This window comes from Dermacentor variabilis, chromosome 4 (assembly GCF_050947875.1).
Source record: "Dermacentor variabilis isolate Ectoservices chromosome 4, ASM5094787v1, whole genome shotgun sequence".
Lineage (NCBI taxonomy): Eukaryota > Metazoa > Arthropoda > Arachnida > Ixodida > Ixodidae > Dermacentor > Dermacentor variabilis.
The window spans coordinates 168,534,690-168,554,604 of NC_134571.1; the positions used below are offsets into that span (position 1 = coordinate 168,534,690).

Here is a 19,915-nt window from a genome sequence, read left to right on the forward strand (position 1 = left end):
CCATTTTCATAAGGGAAGGTTCTGCAATTCACGGATGGTGTGGGTGTATGGTATAGTGAATTGAATTGAATTGTCGGGGTTTACGCGCGACAACCATGATCTGATTATGAGGCACGCCGTAGCTGGATACTCCGGAAATATGGACTACCTGGGGCTCGTTAACGTGCACCCAAAGTGCACTGTTGTTTTCGCGTTCCGCCTCCATTGAATTGCGGCCGCCCCGCCGTGGCCGGGATTCTTGGTATAGTGATTCAATAACATATATATATATAGTCAGCAATAAAACATACCACCTAACCAATTACACAACCATTAAAAAAATGCTAATAGCCTTAACATCGCCATTCATCTCTATTGGCCGTATGCGCCAGCAGTCTTTCGATATTTTCCAAAATGATGGACAGTTGGGCCAGTTGAAACGGTAATATAATCTTGGTTTTCAGCGCGAAGGGACACATATGAAGACTACAAGCAGGCAGGATGAGCGCTATCCGGTGTACAAGAAATATGATGCAAAAAGATGGGCGCTCCTCCAGCCTGCTTCTAGTCTTCGTCTGCCCTTTCGCGCTATAAACTAGCAAGAAGTCTCTAAATCTTCGAATAGAAAATTGCAAATACGTATGTGCTTGGACAGATAGATTTTATTGATAGGAAAGACAGAGAGGTGGACCTCTGCTAGAGTGGTCTAGTCTGCTACTCTTAACTGGGGAAGAGGGATGGGGGAGAGAAAATACTAGAATTGATGATGATAAGAGAAGTGGTGAGAGCTCGTGTATATTAGAAAGTGGCCCTACTACATCCACTCGTCTAGTTTTGTGTCATGCGGAAACTTCAACAGCGCTTGGGCCATGGGCCGAGAATAGCGTGCTACAACAGTGATTATGTACTTAATGTTAGCTAGGGAAGTCGGTAGAGAAGTCAATGTGCTTAGATGTGCTAAATGGTCCGAGCGCTTTACAACTGCTAAAAATGCTCCACACCACTGGATACTAGTTCTTCTTTTATCAGGTAGAAAATAATTCATTTGGCTACTTTATTTCCGTTGTGTAATTTCGGTGCACAAGTATGTCTGCTTATGCCGGCGCGTTCATTACTGAAAGCAAACTTGCATGCTTTGAATAAATTTAGCTGCAACTGACGCTCTTTCCTATCCTGTCGTTACTTGATATCGTTTCACGTTTGTTTAGGCAATAACGAGGGTGTGTTATCATCAACATAATCATCATCAGCAGTAGCAGCAGTAGCCTATGTTTATATCCACTGCAGAACGAAGAGCTCTCCTAGCGATCTCCAATTACCCGGTCAAGCTCTAGCTCATTCCAATTTGCGCCTGCAGATTTTAGAATTTCATCACCCCACCAAATGTTCTGCCGTCCTCGACTGCGCTTTCTTTTCCTTGCCACCTATTTTGTATTTGTAATGGTTTACCGGTATCTCCCGTACGCATTACATAGGCTGCCCAGCTGAATTTTGTTCTCTTATTATGAACTAGAATGTCGGCTATGCCTGGTTGCTCTCTGATCGACACCGTCCTCTTCCTGTCTTTTACTGTTATGCCGAACATATTTAGTTCCTCCGTTCTTTGCGCGCTCCTTGTTCTCGAGCTTCCTTGTTCACCTCCAAGATTCGGTCCCTTATGTTAACACCGGTAAATTGCAATGATTGTAAACTTTTATTTTTAAGCACAGTGGTATGCTGCCAGTATGAGTTTGGTAATGCCTCCCGTGTGCGATCCAACCTACTTATCTTTTTCTGTAAATTTTCTTATCATGATAAAATCTCCTGTGAGTAAATGACCTAGAAAAAACGTACTCCAGCGCAGACCCTAGAGGCTTAGTGGTGATCATGCATTCTTGTACCCTTGCCAAGTTATTGAACGCTACCTTTGTATTCTGTATGTAGTAGTAAACACTACTCTTACACTTTCACGGTAAGGGTCCTCAATCATTTTTGCAAATCTTCCCCAGTGCTGCAGAACAGGACATTGTCTACTGCAAACTGAACGTGGAGATATTCGCCGTTGATCTCCATTCCTAAGTCTTCAAGTTTATTAGTTCGAACACTTCTAAGGATGCAGTGAATAGTATTGGAGAGATTGTGTCTCCTTGGCTGACCCTTTTCTTGATAGTAATTTTTTATGTTTCTTGTGGAGAAACAATTAATGCAGCTGTGGAATCTTTGATATTGCCCAAGGTGTACACGTATGCATTCTGTACTCCTTGTTCATGGATTGCCTCTATGACGGCTGGTATCGCTACATAATAAAAACCTTTTCATAATATATTAAAGCCATATAAAGTGGCTGATGGTACTCCGCAGATTTCTGAATTACTGATTGATAACATGGACGTGATTGATTGTAGAATATCCTTTCCTGAAGCAAGCATGTTGTCTTGGTTGATTGAAGTCATGTGTTGCCCTGATTCTATTGGAAATTATCTTGTTCACTAATACGATTTATAACATATTATACATAAGATAAGATGCTATAGAATACGGAAAGCAAGCTAGCAGGCCTATAATTCTCCAATTCTTTAACTTCTCTCTTCTTATGGATGAGTTCAATGTTGGCATTCTTCCAGCCTTTGGTACACTTGAAGTCGTCGGGCATTACATATGAAGGACCATAAGGATTTCAAGCATAATATATCCTCTATCAGGGCACAAATCGACTGTTATTCCATCTTTTCCTGCTGATTTTCCCCTGTACTTGTCATGCAAGTTTCTAGTAACTTCATTGATAGTTATAGAAGAGTCCCAGTATCCTGTTCATCACTACTTGCAATGAAGGTTGTGTGGCTCCCTTTGGTACTGTACAGGTTATTATAGAATCCTTCTGCTTCTTTTGCATCGCTGTTGCTTATTATAGGAATTGCAGATGGCATTGCCCTGTCTATCATTCACTGCATAGCCCTTGCCGTGCGCTGTGCCAAGCTTTCTTATTGACTTCATCATGTGGCCACTTTTTCCTGCTTCCTCGTCCTTTTGCACGCTGTAATGTCGAATACCGGGCCCCTCGGTAGTTTCCCTTTCTTCTCGTTTATTGCATAACGATGGTCTAGAATCCAGCAACATTCGTGCCTTAAGGTAGCTTGTATGTGTTTATTGACCGGTTGCCTTCCCCCAAAAAGATCACGTACTCGTGACGCCAGTGGCAGAAAAGGATGTTCCACATCCACCGCCAAGTTTTGCGAGTGGTGGCGCTAGCTAACCGTCCCAGGTAGGGTGCCTCGATGCCAGCGCCGCCGTTTAGGGTGGAGACAACCTCAACGGCGCCGCCATATTGAAGCACACAGGATCGGCTGCGCTAGCGTTCGTAACGGCGCCGTTCATGCTCTCGGCGCGCTTCGAGTGCTTTGATTTGAACAATCTTTTTATTAATATTGCACCGCGCATCTTATTACTCATAATAGCCGTAATAGCCGTAGGGTCGAAGACGTAATTGTACGAATTAATTTTAGGGCCCCGAGTGGTCGAGGTTGAACAATTAGTGTGCCGTCAGTTGAATATCATTTTAAACAGGCTATCATTTTAAAGATCCGTTGCCCAGCAGGTGCTACCACTCCGTGCGAGTGGAAGAAATTGTTTTTTTTCTACGTGGTTTTTGGTTTTTCAATTCCTGCGCTATGATAACAGCCGCGCGTCATCAGCCGCTCGCGCGCGGCGGTTGGTTTCGCTTCGGTCGCGCAAGCTGTTTCCGTTTGTTTTGCTCGCAAAGACAACCTGTCTGCTTTTTAATCTTTCAAAGTGTAACTGCAAGTTCCTCGCCTGTTTATTGCCCACAGGGGTGCAATCACATCTGTTTACAGGCTGGCGCTGGTACATACAAACGATGCCGCGTATACCAACGTTGCCACTGCGCCTGCGTTTTCTTTCACGAGGCCCATGAAAACTGATTGCCCCTCATTGGCGGTAGGATAAACCACTACTGCAAGTTTTCCACTCGTTTTATTTTTCTGACAGGCGCACAACCACCGAGCGTTCTTGCGTGCGCTCATATGCAGGCTTCGCTTGCGCTCTGGACATGGACACCGGTTGTTCTGCTACGGTTCCTCCGTTTGTGAAGCGCATTTCTGCATATATTTTTCATTGTGTTTATTTTATTCATGCCTATCTGTACTCATATATAAATCATGCTTGTACACCTACACAAAAAAGGGTCAATTTGAGGTCCTTAGATAACTGCAGTAATTCTTTCCTAACAATTTTAAATCGAAATAAAAGTAACAGACTGAAAATTTATGCTTTGTGAAAAACAATCGACCAGAAAAGGTTTAGTAAAAAGCTGTAGTTTTGACGATGCCTGTGCATGCAATTCCTATTTTGCCTGCAAAATTGGGTGGGGATGGGCTAGGATGTTGAAAATAACTGCTCCCTAAAGGTTGAGCTTCTAGTGCTGCAGAACAATATGTAACCTAGCTTGTCAACCTCACCCCTTACAGACAGCAAAGGCAACAAAACAAAAAAAAAACAGTGCAAATTATTTATTTAATGTCAAGTGCAGTCGACCATGAAAAAACGCAAACTACAATACAAGTAAGCAAGACAGAGGGACAGATAAGTGGGGTATGTACAGGGGGGGTTTAACCTTAAAAGGAAAGCTTAAAAACAAAGCTGGAAAAAGATGCAAATCTCCACATAAGCGAGCAAGACATAGGGGCAAAAAGTTGCTACGTGCACTGTGGTGTTACCTTTACAACAAACATGAAAGCAAAGCATGAAGAAAGATGCAAACTACAAAATAAGCCAGCAAGTCAGTGGTAAAAAAGCAGCTATTTACGGAGTGGTGTAAGATTTAAAGCAAGGTACTCTACGACAAGTTCACGCCAGCCACAGTCTTGCTGCCATAACCGTCGTCTGAATCATCAGGCTCGTTCAGCCAGCGGAGGTAGATACGCAGTCGCCTAACAAAACGGCACATCAGTTTTCTCATAACGCTTGGGTGGTCAGCGCATTCACTAGGTGGCAGAGAAACTGATCGCTCAATAAGGCTCGTCAATGTATTGATTGGGTGATCCAAATGACAAACGTCATTTTTCTGTGAAAATTTCTTAAAGACACATTCACAGGAAGAAACAAAGCGCAGTACCGTATGGCTTACATACACCAAATTTCTAGAACCTTGATTGTACTCCTTGAGCTGCACAAGAGCATGCTCATCGGACGCCTCATCAGCAATCAGGGTCTCAGTAAAGGTGGAGCATAGTTTGTCAGTAGATATAAAAGACTTCACCAAATACCCTGCCAAGTGAGCAATGATGTCATTTTCTACAAGAGACAATGGCTCGCCCTCTGTGCATTCATCATCGTACGAGGGTTCTTGAAATTCTTTCTGGACTTCTTGAATCTCTGCAGAGAAGAAATCCACTAAGTAGTTGCTGTCGTCAGCTTCATAACCAGAGTTCTTAGGTACCTTGAGGAACTGGCTAACTGACAACTCTGAGCGCATTTTTGACATCATATGCACTGGGCACAGGAGAAATCATCCTGATGACCGAAAACAAGTTCTCCAGGCAATCTTGGGCCAATCGTCCTGTCAAGAAGAATGCATAGCCACATTTCTTTAGCAGAAATTCATGCAGTTGAAGCACTACAGCAGTGGACATTAGCACCCCTGCCTGGCATGGCTTCCAGACCTTTTTGATGCCAATGCCTAAGATCTCAATGAGTTCAACAGCGAGTTTCAGCGTTGCAATAGCCTCTTCATATTTGCTTTCATTTGATAAGCTCAGAGCAACAACAGGGTGCCGTGCAGTAATGATTGTGTACCACTTGAAAATTACTTCACAAAACCAGGCTGTTGTTTCAGCCTCGGGCGGCAGCTTCATACGCTCTACAAAGTACCTTATAGCTGCAGGTGCTTCCCGGAATAACTGAACAGCTACCCCTACCTTCATCTTTGTGAAGTGGCCATTGGAAATGTGCACGGTACTCAGGTTAGGTGCCACCTTCAGTTGTTCTGAGTCCAGCTTTAGGACTGCTTCTATGTACTCAATCGACACGTCACTGCTGCGTAAATTGTACTTTGCCACTATTTCTTCACTAAGCTTCATGGGATCTTTTCGCACGAGGTGCCCTCTAATATTTTTTTAGTACATGTGAAGGATCCGGCATAAAAAACAATGACATATATAATTGTCACATGGGTGGGGAACAGTGCATCTAGTGACAGAGTAGCGGGAGCTTGACAGGTTCAAGCTCCGCCACATAACACGGTTGGAGCTCCCCATGTCGCATGTCACGTACAGCACACGCAAAGAAATGTCTGCACAAAGGTTGATTAAATGGACGACAAAGTCTCTCAGCTTCTCTCCATTGACAAAAGCACCTGTGTAGTGATAAGCAATCACCTGCTTCCAGCGGGTGTTTAGGCCCCCAACCATAAAGACAAGTACATGGTGTGCTGCTCGGTCGGTTTCAGGGAGCGTCACCTTGCCAAGGAAGCCGTCACCACTGCGGTCTAGCTCGACACCCTTGCGGATCTCCAGTTCATCGAGAAATATGACGCAGTCTTTTTCAATGTTTGACATTGCGGCCACTTTCACTTTCATCATATTTACTATATCAATCAAAACGCCGGGCTTAAATGACAGGTGCTGCAGTCGTCTGCAAAGTGTTCTTCGTGAGGGAAGAGGATTGCCCTGTTCTAAAAGTAAGTCACAGCCTGCAGAGCCACAAGCAAATTTGAGTTGCAGCGCTTTCTTTATGGTTTCTGCACTCTATGCACTGCCTTTCCGGCTCTTTCTCTTCAAGGCAGCCTTCTGGTCCGCGTTCAAGAAATCCAGATTTTTGGTCAGCGTTGAGAGGTCTTTTTCTAACTGCTTTGTTTTCCCGGCAGCAGTCTTTGACTTCTTTTTTGATGTCGACAAGTTTTCTTGCAAATCAGTGTTTTTCTTTTTCGCATCTTGCAGAGCCTTTCGTAGCTCACATACAGAGAGCGAGGAAATATCTTCATTGCTCTCATGCTCGACTGCATTTTCTTCGAAAGAAGAGGTACTATCTCGACTCAGTTCTGCGGAGTTTTCTTGGTCAGCGTCTGTAGCAAATGTTGAGGAGGACTTGGTGCCTTCCTCGCCAGCAGGTCCACATTCGGCAGTTCGTCTCATAGGGAGTTTCCTTCGTTTAGGTTGAGCTGAATAATAAAAATAAAAAAGGCATGTCTCAATGCTTATTGAAATAACTGCAAATCGCGGTAATAATACGCTCCACTACAATTATTACTCACGTCTAAAGTCGAACAGCGTGGGCAGAGCTGTAGACTTTAACAGGCGGCGTCCATCCTACCGATTTTTCTCAAACTGGTCCTCTTCAAAGTGGAGCTAAAAAAATAATTAAAACACCAAATGTGATTATTCACGTTTGTTTGGGCTGATACAAAAATACTTGTAAAAAATAACCAGTTATTTAAGGTGCTTAACAGAAAATGTTCATAAAAAATGTTGCTGTATTACCGAACCTCGCACGTTTCCAAACAACGCGCAGGCTACGACGGACGCCGAGCCAGAAAGCTCTGGAAAAATTTGACCCATAATGTGCGTTAGCTGCACGTTTACATGAGTACATCCTGCTTAAGTATTTAGCTCCGTCACGGAATAGCAACCACGATCGGGAACGAACATGCAGCGATAAGGTCTGCTTACGAACAGCGTAGTGCAAATATGCCCGCGATCATAACATCGGCTACGTCGCTTTCGAATAGCACCGATGCAATTATATACCTATAAAAAAAATCTTGTATGCACTTTGACATGAGAGCCGCAATTATCTATTGAGATCTCAAAGAAAACCGCAGGGCTTCGAGTGGCACCAGCACAACAGCCGCACTCTCCAGATGAAGCAGTGTGTGCCTTCAGTAGCAAATAACGAACACTTAACTTTTGGTTCGTCTATTTTCGCTTAACGTAAAAGTAACTCTGCTGTCTAAACAATAGCGACGCGAACTTTGCAAAGGAGACGCCAGTGCTTTCTGTGAAAATATAAAACAGGTGTGCGACGTTACGATTTTTTGCTAGTGTTAAATATTCCGCGAATCAAAATCACCCTCGTCCTACTCTATAATCAGGGCACTACTCGCGTAGAAAAGCTAAGTTCAAAACGAAAAACACGCTCGCGCCCGTACGTATGCGCGTACCTATACGCTGCCTACGCAACAGCGGCGCACACGAGTTTGCTTTAATTGCAAAATACGGATCAATAAGACTTAACTGTTTTGCAACTCACCGCAGATATATGAGCTGTGAGTTGCGTTCCATCGATCCCGCTTTACTTGAGCTTCCCATTTCTTTCTTCGCTCCGAGTCCCGGGGGAAGCGAAAACAACGCACGCCTTTACGTGTTGACCCGGAGCACATTGGCACACAACAGCCCGTCATGATGGCTCAGTGGACTTGACAAGCTTGTCAGTCATACAGTCGAACAATGTTAAACAAGTTGAACCACCAGCGAGTGCTTCGAACAACGCAAGCTCAGCTGTTAGCACCGATCAACTGCGACCACTCTGACCGCCCGCCGTGATTCAATATGGCGTCGCAGCGAGAAAGAGGCGGCGTGGGGGTGGTCAAAGAATGACACCACCCTGAACGGCGGCGCTGGCATCGAGGCACCCTAGTCCCAGGATTTGTTCTTGTAGTAACACATATATACCCGAAAAAGTGGATGGGAAAACGGCGCCACTGGTAGCTTAATTGGTAGAGCATCACAAGCGTAATGTGAAGACATGGGATCGTTCCCCACCTACGGCAAGTTGTTTTTTCATCCACTTTCATTTCCATTAACTTATCGTTTATTTTATTTATTCGGTGCACTGATTCCGACCACTCCCAGCAGCGCATTTGCGTGCAAAGTACTTTCGCGAGTCGCTACTAGACGGCGAGAGGAGGCGATCGCGATTGAGGAACCTACATGCAAGCCCTGTTTTAGGGTAGTGACAGACTTTGTAAAGGCACGTGCTCCCGCCAGCTATATTGACATCTTAAACTTTCCGAAAAATTATAAAATGTGGGACGCAGACCACGTTTCCCGCAACCCTTGGGGGGACTGAAACTAACTGAATCTTTTTAAATAATCTTTGGCCTCAGCAGCCAGAGACATATAGCATGTCTGGGCGCAGTACCCGACACGTCTATGTTTTAGTTAAACAGGCTAGTAAGCACAGTCTTCATTACAGCACACTTCGGAAAACACACTTAATTTATTACGTATAAGTGGAAGGCAACGACAATGTTTAATGCGGTTCCCATTCTTGGCGTGAGATAATGCTACCACGAGCACGCGACTGTGCCTTTTAACTTGTTGCTGCATACGTGTCGCACGACATGCAATAGAAAAAAAGTTTAGTTTGATGTGTTTAAATAAAAGGAAAAGGCAACCAGTATATTAAAAATGCATGCAGATTTCATGTGCGCATTGGTATAGAACTAAATTAAAGAAATTTAATAGATTGCGTGCCGTCATGGGTATACCAGAGCTTGGCAAAAAAGAAAAGCAAGAATTCGCTGCGACTTCTAGCGAGATTGGGGACCAAAATGGCTACTCACCATATTCGGCGGTAAATAGAGGTCAAAATTTTATGTGTTGTCAGCACCCCAAAACAGGGCTTGCATGTAGGCTCCCTAATCACGGTGCTTTACGGCGGATTTGATACGCGTAATTGGAAAAATTGGGTCAGATGGCCCGGTCCTATGTAAGGCTCGTCAAAATTGCGACAAAAAACTGAGGGCCCTTAGGGGAGTTTATCCACTAGTTAAATCGGTCATATAAATTGTAGTAACGATACACTTACTCATTAAAAGAACAAGCAGTGTAATGCACGGACCATGTAGATATTTAAATATCTCAGTGCATGACCACGAGCCCTCGCTGTCGCAACTCTGGTATTATCAAGAACGCCAGCAGCCGTGCGGTTCATGCAGCCGCGCGATTTACCGCGACTCAGAAAATTAGATTCTTCTTCATCATCATATGCCTATATTTATGTCCATAGCAAGATGGTCTCCACCACCGATATCTCCAATTACCCCTCGCTCTTAGAATATGCTATCTTCAACACTAGGGCTTCGCAAGAGAGCCTAGAAGGAAGACAGCGCGCATGAAGTTAGCAGCCATCCCTGCTCGCCCTTGATCGTTGCACCCACCTATGATTACCAACAAATAGATACGACCCACGGGCAGCGTAAACATCGGCCGCACACAGTCAGTGGCAGCTATGGCAGGGATGCAGAAGACACGCGCTGTCCTTCCCAAGTACGTGTTTGATCACGTGACCTCAAACTAACCCTACTTTAAGCACGCGGGAAGATAACGCCCATCAAGCCGCCATCCTTTTCGGTTCACGGTTACGTGCTTTTTCTCGCATCCACGATATATGGGTCGCTCATTCATATGGCTTTTTTTAATTTATACGGAACACCACGGCGACGAACGACAAATAAAACGAGAAATAGAAAACATGTTTCGAGCTCACTTCTACCGTGGCTGCGGACTTCGCAATGTGCACCGGCACCAAACACTGCCTGAGCACCTACGACAAAGTCAACGGTGGACACGTCGCCTGTCGGCACTTCACCAGAACCCGTCTGACGCCGGGAAGGAAGCGCATTTTCCACCGTATAAGCACCGGCGGAAAGATGTACACAACGCACGCTGGGATACAGCACGCACGAAGAGAATAACAATCTAGGATTACAAGCTTGAACCCGGCGCAGCTAACCTCTCAAATAAAGCGCACCACCTGCGTTCGTAGTAATCCTCGGACGCACGGACAGCCTAGCGCAGTCACTGTATACACAATAGGACAAAACGCGCGCTAAATTGACTGATTCGGCATAACTGACTGTTTCAGAAAATTCTTCGCTCTCGTTCTAATGGAGGGGTGCGTCTTCAAGAAAGTTGCATGGCGATAAGTCTTGATACAACAAAGAAGTTGGGAGCTATCGCATAGCTCTGACCCCTTTTGTACAAGGGCGCCAGTTTAAGAGAGTGCTCCTACAGTAAGGCATATATGAAGTATTCAGTTGGTAAAAGTTATCAGGCACTTATAGGAGGCGAAGAGGCAGTGATGGAAGCATCAGGGAAGTGAGGCAAGCTTCGAGCAAACCACCTGGCTTAGAAAACAACGCCAAATTTATACAAAGGAATTAAAAATGGCTACACAACAGCACAAACAGGGTGAGGCCTTTTGGTTGCGCACACACGCTTGCTTGCGCTACTTGTGAAACTCCATAGTTTATGCTGTGCATTTTGCTTAATTTTTATTTGTCACATGCTTTATGAGCTGCTCAATAACCTAATACACGCTATTCCTACTTCCTCTAGTGTACTTTCGCGATTTTGAGATATTCCTGTCTTATACTTTATTGAGTGATTTATTAATATGGTTATTTATTCGTCAGCGTGATAATTTATTACCCCATAATCCTTTATTCTGCCGCCGGGAAATAAAGGAAATCAATGACATAAACCATGCTCTGACAAGTAATTAAACTTTTGTGTTATGGGGTCACATCCTTTATGCTAATAATTCGATTGATAAGTTGTGTTCCGAAATTGTTATATATTGTGTAGCATATATATATATATATATATATATATATATATATATATATATATATATATATATATATATATATAATGTCTTATCTTCTCCAATGACCAATCTTCAGTTAAACATTTATTGATTCTATGTGTATTTAAGTTTTCAGGAGGCGTTAAATGACATTTTTCATTGATGCGTATTGGTACTACCTAATACGAAGAAAACATATATCTTCCTAACGCCTTTAACTGAATCCACTTCTCGTATGACATCCTTGAGACGTCAGCCTCTTGGTGATGCGAGGAGACTCAGGCTGTGAAATTGAACTGTCTCCTACTTTGAGGTCCTGTAACGAGTCATATAAGGCCGTCACTTCAGTGAACCATTCGTCGAGTCCACATGAAGTTTCTTCATGTGATGCTGGTGATAAAAATTACATACATACATACATACATACATACATACATACATACATACATACATACATACATACATACATACATACATACATACATACATACATACATACATACATACATACATACATACAAACATAAATAACCCGTCGTGGTTGCTCAGTGGCTATGGTGTTGGGCTGCTGAGCTCGAGGTCGCGGGATCGAATCCCGGCCACGGCGGCCGCATTTCGATGGGGGCGAAATGCGAAAACATCCGTGTGCTTAGATTTAGGTGCACGTTAAAGAACCCCAGGTGGTCGAAATTTCCGGAGTCCTCCACTACAGCGTGCCTCATAATCAGAAAGTGGTTTTGGCACGTAAAACCCCAAATATTATTATTAAACATACATACATACATACATACATACATACATACATACATACATACATACATACATACATCATCATCATCAGCCTAGTTACGCCCACTGCAGGCCAAAGGCCTCTCCCATACTTCTCCAACTACCCCGGTCATGTAATAAACTAATTGTGGCCATGTTTTCCCTGCAAACGTCTTAATGTCATCCGCCCACCTAACTTTCTGCCGCCCCCTGCTACGCATCCCTTTCCTTGGAATCCAGTCCGTAACCCTTAGTGACCATCGGTTATCTTCCCTCCTCATTACATGTCCGGCCCATGCCCATTTCTTTTTCTTGATTTCAACTAAGATGTCGTTTACCCGCGTTTGTTGCCTCACCCAATCTGCTCTTTTCTTATCCCTTAACGTTACACCCATCATTCTTCTTTCCATAGCTCGTTGCGTCGTCCTCAATTTCAGCAGAACCCTTTTCGTAAGCCTCCAGGTTTCTGCCCCATATGTGAGTACTGGTAACACACAGCTGTTATACACTTTCCATTTGAGGGATAGTGGCAACCTGCTGTTCATGATATGAGAATGCCTGCCAAACGCACCCCAGCCCATTCTTATTCTTCTGGTTATTTCAGTCTCATGATCCGGATCCGTGGTCACTACCTGCCCTAAGTAGATGTATTCCCTTACCACTTCCAGTGCTTCGCTATCTATTGTAAACTGCTGTTCTCTTCCGAGACTGTTAAACAATACTTTAGTTTTCTGCAGATTAATCTTCAGACCCACCCCTCTGCTTTGCCTCTCCAGGTCAGTGAGCATGCATTGCAATTGGTCTCCTGAGTTACTAAGCAAGGCAATATCATCAGCGAATAGCAAGTTGCTAAGGTATTCTCCATCAACTTTTATCCCCAATTCTTCCCAATCCAGGCCTCTGAATACCTCCTGTAAACATGCTGTGAATAGCATTGGAGATATCGTATCTCCCTGTCTGACGCCTTTCTTTATAGGGATTTTGTTGCTTTCTTTGTGGAGGACTACGGTGGCTGTGGAGCCGCTATAGATATCTTCCAGTATCTTTACATATGGCTCATCTACACCCTGATTCCGTAATGCCTCCATGACTGCTGAGGTTTCTACTGAATCAAACGCTTTCTCGTAATCAATGAAAGCTATATATAAGGGTTGGTTATATTCTGCACATTTCTCTATCACTTGATTGATAGTGTGAATATGGTCTATTGTTGAGTAGCCTTTACGGAATCCTGCCTGGTCCTTTGGTTGACAGAAGTCTAAGGCGTCCCTGATCCTATTTGCGATTACCTTAGTAAATACTTTGTAGGCAACGGACAGTAAGCTGATCGGTCTATAGTTTTTCAAGTCTTTGGCGTCCCCTTTCTTATGGATTAGGATTATGTTAGCGTTCTTCCAAGACTCCAGTACGCTCGAGGTTATGAGGCATTGCGTATACAGGGTGGCCAGTTTCTCTAGAACAATCTGACCACCATCCTTCAACAGATCTGCTGTTACCTGATCCTCCCCAGCTGCCTTCCCCCTTTGCATAACTCCCAAGGCTTTCTTTACTTCTTCCGGCGTTACCTGTGGGATTTCGAATTCCTCTAGGCTATTCTCTCTTCCACTATCGTCGTGGCTGCCACTGGTACTGTATAAATCTCTCTAGAACTCCTCAGCCACTTGAACTATCTCATCCATATTAGTAACGATATTGCCGGCTTTGTCTCTTAACGCACACATCTGATTCTTGCCTATTCCTAGTTTCTTCTTCACTGTTTTTAGGCTTCCTCCGTTCCTGAGAGCCTGTTCAATTCTATCCATATTATAGTTCCTGATGTCCGCTGTCTTACGCTTGTTGATTAACTTCGAAAGTTCTGCCCGTTCTATTCTAGCTGTAGGGTTAGAGGCTTTCATACATTGGCGTTTCTTGATCAGATCTTTCGTCTCCCGCGATGGCTTACTGGTTTCCTGTCTAACGGCGTTACCACCGACTTCTATTGCGCACTCCTTAATGATGCCCATCAGATTGTCGTTCATTGCTTCAACAATAACGTCCTCTTCCTGAGTTAAAGCCGAATACCTGTTCTGTAGCTTGATCCGGAATTCCTCTAGTTTCCCTCTTACCGCTAACTCATTGATTGGCTTCTTGTGTACCAGTTTCTTCCGTTCCCTCCTCAAGTCTAGGCTAATTCGAGTTCTTACCATCCTATGGTCACTGCAGCGTACCTTGCCGAGCACGTCTACATCTTGTATGATGCCAGGGTTCGCGCAGAGTATGAAGTCTATTTCATTTCTAGTCTCACCATTCGGGCTCCTCCACGTCCACTTTCGACTAACCCGCTTGCGGAAAAAGGTGTTCATTATCCGCATATTATTCTGTTCTGCAAACTCTACTAATAATTCTCCTCTGCCATTCCTAGAGCCTATGCCATATTCCCCCACTGACTTGTCTCCAGCCTGCTTCTTGCCTACCCTGGCATTGAAGTCGCCCATCAGTATAGTGTATTTTGTTTTGACTTTACCCATCGCCGATTCCATGTCTTCATAAAAGCTTTCGACTTCCTGGTCATCATGACTGCATGTAGGGGCATAGACTTGTACCACCTTCAATTTGTACCTCTTATTAAGTTTCACAACAAGACCTGCCACCCTCTCGTTAATGCTATAGAATTCCTGTATGTTACCAGCTATTTCCTTATTAATCAGGAATCCGACTCCTAGTTCTCGTCTCTCCGCTAAGCCCCGGTAACACAGTACATGCCCGCTTTTTTAGCACTGTATATGCTTCTTTTGTCCTCCTAACCTCACTGAGCCCTATTATATCCCATTTACTACCCTCTAATTCCTCCAATAACACTGCTAGAGTCGCCTCACTAGATAGCGTTCTAACGTTAAACGTTGCCAGGTTCAGATTCCAATGGCGGCCTGTCCGGAGGCCACCATTGGAATCATACATACATACATGTATGAATACATACATACATACATACATACATACATACATACATATGGGGTTTGCAATATCTTGTCTCCCCCTACCCCGGAAAAATGAAAACTTTCCGCTATGCTTCGCACAGTGCTCCTTCCGGGCTGTCTCAGCCTCGTGTGCTTCTTAGGTACAGTGATACACTGATGGCAAAAACATGCGTGCATAGGAACGGAACGAGTGGACGAGCGTTTTATTCTCTTCTACAATCGAAACACTGTGCAGACTGCATGAGAAACAATGCATGATCTGGCATTTGAAACGTGCAAGTTTATACTGTGTCAATTTTGTATCCCACCAGTTTATCTTAATTTTTGGGAACCATATTTAAACGTCGATATGAGGAAATCGGTAAAATCGGAAATTTGCTTCGTTATATCGAAATTGTGTTGTAAGGAAATTTGACCTTTTATTCAAATAAGTGCAGTCGCCGATCGATTTCTTATACGTAAGTGGGCTGCAGAATTTGAATGAGAAAATAATTCATTTTGATAAAGTTGGTAGTCGGTGACGAATGATACGGTTTCATGACACGTACATGGACGATATCTTCACATCGGCGGTACGAATTGAGCGAAGGTGGCCACGCTTTCGCATGCACTCCTCCCCCGAGGTTGATAGCGTCGCCCGGTCTCGAACGACGCTGTCGGGGAAACTGCTGGCAGCGGGGAGCGAATGCTTCGTCCGCCTCTCGCTGCAACAGGTCACCGAAACTCGATATTACGGAACATCCAGTACTAAACGCACGAGAAGACATCTTAGATGGTGCCACGCCATCTCGGCACGCCCACTCTTTACAGACGCAGCAGATTACCTCTAAAGCAGAGTGCGCGGCTGCGAATTTGCTCAGCCGCGCTCACAGCCATGCGCATCCACGGCCGAGACGCGCGACAGGAATCCAGATGCACGCCAACTTACTTGCCTCTCGGTCCCCTCAAGCGTGCTTGATCGCGTTACCGTGAGCTCGCTCTTCTTCCTGACCTTCCCGTTGTCCGCACGGGGAGGCGTCTCTCACGAAGCCGCCACCCTTCTTGTGTCTCCCTCGCACACTTTCGCTCGCATCGAAAGCACATGGTGCATGGGGCACGATAGTAGAGAGTTTTAGTTTAGGCGACGCAATGCGTTAGGGCCCCTAGCGCTTGGGTGCGTTTGCGTTTGCGTACGCAAGCAGAAACACGTTATAGGTTAGCGGCCCCAAACGCAAGCCGCAGTGAGGTCGCATGCGCTCGCAGCGCCATCAATGTCTGATCTTTGCTGCGTCATCATTCTTTCAAAACATGAAATCAAGCATATGAAGTAAACACATAAAACTATTCTTATTAAAAGCAGTTAATAGAGAGGTTTAGAGTGTACAGTATTCGGGTAAACGCAGGCTGGGGCGTTGGGGCGGAGCCATGAACGGGAGCGTCATTCATGGTGCAGCCACCTGGTGGCGTAAAGCTCAAACAGACAGAAACAGCTAATACTGCAGTAACCAAGTGTATTTTACTTTGCTGCAGGTATAAATTTTTGTCAGCAACACAATAACGCCAGTGCCGAAAATTTATACCAGCAGTGAAGTAGAATACACTTGGTTACAGCAATATTAGCTGCTTTTGTCCGTTCGAGCTTTGCGCCGCCAGGTGGATGCACCATGCAGGCCGCTCCCGTTTATGGCTCCACCCCAAGTGCGTTTATCCGAATACCGGACACACTAAACCTCTCTAACATATATAAAAACGACGTGTCGACACTTAGCGAAAGATTTATTAGATTATCTACCCGCTAGCTACTCGTAAGTTCTCCTACACCGCGACAGTCACGTGGGTAACGTGACCACTTAGGGGCATCGATGTTTTCGGCCGGCCAAACAACCAAGGACGCAGGTACACGTAGCGGTCCGCGCATGCGCAGTACCGTCGCCCCTAGTTCTTGCGTACGCAAGCTGCTTGCGTCCCCTAAACTAAAACTCTCTAGTATCTTGTAGCACATGGACTTACTAAATGACGGGGCTCCAATTAGGCGGTCACTCTTGTCGCGTGGCACTCGATTTGAGAGGTGCGTTTGCAAGAAGCCCCTTGTAGTTCAATAATTTGACCATCTGCGTCCACGGGAATTCCCATTTATTGTGTCGGCATTACTTTGCGGTGGTAGTGAAATTTCGTTATATTTAAATCGCGTAGTGACACACTTCGTTATATTGCGGTTCTAAATACATGGCGCTCTATGGACAGGAGGTCAAGAAAAGTTAAATACTTCGTTATATCAAGCATTTCAATATACAAAAGCTAGTCATACCGAGGTTTAACTGTATTTTATTTTTGTTTCGAGTGCGTTTCGTTTATAAATGGAGAATGTTTCGTACAGCATTGCCCACCGCAACGCACACCGGTGGCAGCGCCTTACCGGTGTCATGTTAAGCAAGGTGTACTGACGCCAAGTAAAATTTCTGGTCACACTAAGGGAGAAGTTCATGTGCTCCTCGAAGCTGCCGTGACGCGGCGCCACTGCACCTCAGAGGGCATCGTTCGCGTACCAAAATGCTTGCGCGGTGCGAGACGAGTTCAGTGACATCGTGCGTTCTGTGCATGTGCTGCACTATGGTTTTCGTGTTCTGGGCTGTTTAGCTGAAGTGGCTGGGTGGGACGACGATATGACAAACACGTGTTGCGTGCCGGAGTGGCGTTCCGGCTACAAGGGAACGACCAGAAAAGGCGTGGTGGTTTTGTTTACCGAGTGACAAGGAGCAGCGGGAAAGAGGGAAGCGGGCCATACCGCGGCAGGCAAGTGGTAGTTTTAGCCTTGAATGCAAAGTTACGCGTTTGTATGCGAAACACTTCGACGCCTCGGACATCATCACTGTCTACAATTTTGACATAAACTACGACGCCATGTCCATGGAGCGTGAAAAGCCGAGGCTGAAGCCTAACGCTGTCACAAGAATGTTTGAAGGCCTTCCAGCGTACCTCTTCAAACCCAAACCTTCGTCCCGCTCACCGACAGTTCTACCCCCATGTTAAAGACTACGTGAGTCGTCGGGTGCGATTGAAGAGCCCCGCAGTAAGCAAGTACTGCGGTATTGGTGCTGTGGCTATACTTGTGTTTGTTTCAGAGTTGATTGGCTTTTGTTATGAAATGCCTATGCTTTACGCTTTTTTGTGTACACAAACATTCGATTATGCATTCTGTATTTATTGCCATTCGTTTGCTGATGTTTCCTGCGCCCCATTGCATATCTCCCATGTTTTGATCATTCTTTATGCTTCTTACATCAGTGCCATGCTTTTAACAAACTTCTTGCATTGCGAATGGGGGAGCATTCGTATCTGGACGTCCCTTCGTGTTCTTTATATGTGATATATTTTACGTAATAAATAAATGATTGTGCTTGTACAATGTTCTTGCACCAACACGTTCTATTTCTTTTCTTATTGAATTATAAAACTATTCTTATTTCCATTTTTCGACCATTACAAAAACATCAGGACCGGTGATTAGCGTATTTTCACTTCTTACAAATAGTTGCGCATTGAGAAACAAAATACCTAGTCTAGTCGTTTCTGCCTGGAAACCACGAGCAACGTGAATATGAGCTGGGCTTACTGGCGCTTCTAAACCACGGCTTGCTAAGACAATTGCCTAATTACAATGCAACTTCAACTGTACAGGTCCTCACTTCACGTTTGCCTTAATCCTACTCTGAAAGCTGCACCGAAGAGATTTAGTCGAGAGGTTTTTCTTACCTTTATAGCCTAACTAAATCTCGCTCAGAAATGGCACCGCTTTGTCAAGAAATCTGAAGCGCACGGAGCAGCTCAGTTTCCTTTTCTTAGACATTAAACAAAGTCGTTATTACGGAAGCAGCCCCTGCAATAATGATTTGATTGTTTTGATCCCCCGATAAGATACTGTTGAAGGTTAAGCAAAAAGGAAACAGCTGTGCTCGGCGAACAACCTGGCGCTATGCGCAACCGAGAGTTCGCGCCTACTTACGAGTGAGTGGGAGCGCAGCAGCCCAGATATTTGCCTCTGTTTACAAGTGCCACCATTGGTGCTTTGTAGCGAATGTGCGGTGCTTAATTTCAGGCAAACATTAAAAAATGGAACCCATGGAAGCCTTCACACAAACGACGTTGAGAAAGAAATCTAGACTGAGACCACCCGGTCACGGCGGCCGCATATCGATGGCAGCAAAGTGCAAAAGCACCCGTTTATTTAGAATTAGGTGCACGTTAAAGGACCCTAGGTGGCCAAAATTAATCCAGAGTCTCCCACTACGGCGTGCCTCATAATCATATTTTGATTTTGGCACGGATTTGTTTTTTCCTCAAAGAGCGCGGCAAGCTGCATGTTTTGAGCGGCAATTTTTTTCCCTGGCACTCATTCTATGGCAAGGCAAAAGACGCGCTATGGCGGTTATTGATGCATGTGGAATGTTAAGATTAGTTATGTGAAAGTAGATCGGCGGTTGCGGAATTTCAGAAAGATAGAATACCGAGACCGCCCCCCGCACAACCACGGCGCTAGCGCGTTCGCATGCCCTCTGATGCACAGTTACGCCTCAAGCGGCGGGCAATGGCATTATATGAAACTGAGAAGGAAGTTTCGTGATAAGAAAAAAACATATGACTCTGGTAAA

General features: G+C 44.8%; 1 protein-coding gene across 3 annotated transcripts in view; it reads left to right on the forward strand.

Moving 5' to 3' along the window:
• The window catches only part of LOC142578057 (uncharacterized), a 77,211-nt gene that overhangs the window by 42,531 nt on the left and 14,765 nt on the right, over nt 1-19,915 (forward strand). The gene's annotated exons all lie outside the window — the stretch shown is intronic.